Genomic DNA, 1110 nt, shown 5'->3' with positions numbered 1-1110 from the left:
TCCCCACCGCTATATACCTTTAGAGGCGGGGGACGGGCCGGGCGAGAGGCCAGCACCGCCCCCCGCCGCCCCCCACCGCCCCCCTATCCCGGGAGTCGCACGGTGCCAGCGGCTCCAGTCGTGCGCGGATGCTGCGCTGTCGGGGCGCTCGGGGCGGGTGGTCGTGCTGAGAGCGAAAGCCTGACCCGAGCGCGTTCTGAAGCATTTTGTCTCTTTGTAGGTCTTCTGATCTGTATTGCCCCTGACAAGGATAGAAATAGGCTGTTTCCAATTTAAATATGTACATCTACATGTATATTAGGTGCATAAGCTTCCAAGTCTCCTTTTCTCACTGCGCTAGAACATACTGGCATCAAATTCACATTAGCATCACTCTTAAAACACGCAGTGGTAACTCTTCTGGACCTGTTCATAGGACTGCTTCAAAGACCTCCAGAGCCATATTGTCAAAGGCTTCTTCTGTAAATTTATATCTGTAGATTTCTAAAGACAGATACTCTTTCCAGGCACCAATCTTTTACTTGGGTTCCAGCAAATGGCTTAGACAGATTACCATCAAGTTTAATGGACATCTTGCATGCAAATGATTTGATGGTTTGCCAGTCCACTTCATCTTTATCAGAACTTAGCTAGAGACTATATATATGTGTGTCATATTTGTAAGTTATTTTCCCTCTGGATGTTTATAGCCAGGTTGCGAAGTCAATACATCTCAGATTACTATGGATTTTAAAATGCTTGATGGATTTCCATCAAGTTGCTTTAAAACTACCTGAGATCAGTTTACTACTGAAAAACCTACACAAAGTGTATGAACTGTAATGGAAAATTATTTCCAGTTCTACTGTGTTTTGCCACAAACTTTTTCTTAATAACAGAGTTATTTATTTGTTTGACTGATGAGACTTGGTCTTCCATGTGGATTTTAGGGTTCCAAGCCAATAAAAATTATTTTCTAAATCTATAAGTACACTGAGCAATAATCTCAAGATGGTCATACTGAACAAAATGTTCTGGAATAAAGTTACTTCAGATGAGAAATTGTGGAGCCAGAAGAAGCAGGGAGGTGACTGGAACCCTGTCCTCAGCACTGGTGAGGCCATACCTCTA

Source organism: Coturnix japonica, chromosome 1 (genome assembly GCF_001577835.2).
Source record: "Coturnix japonica isolate 7356 chromosome 1, Coturnix japonica 2.1, whole genome shotgun sequence".
In the NCBI taxonomy this organism is placed as follows: Eukaryota; Metazoa; Chordata; class Aves; order Galliformes; family Phasianidae; genus Coturnix; species Coturnix japonica.
Note: the sequence above shows the minus strand (reverse complement) of the source record.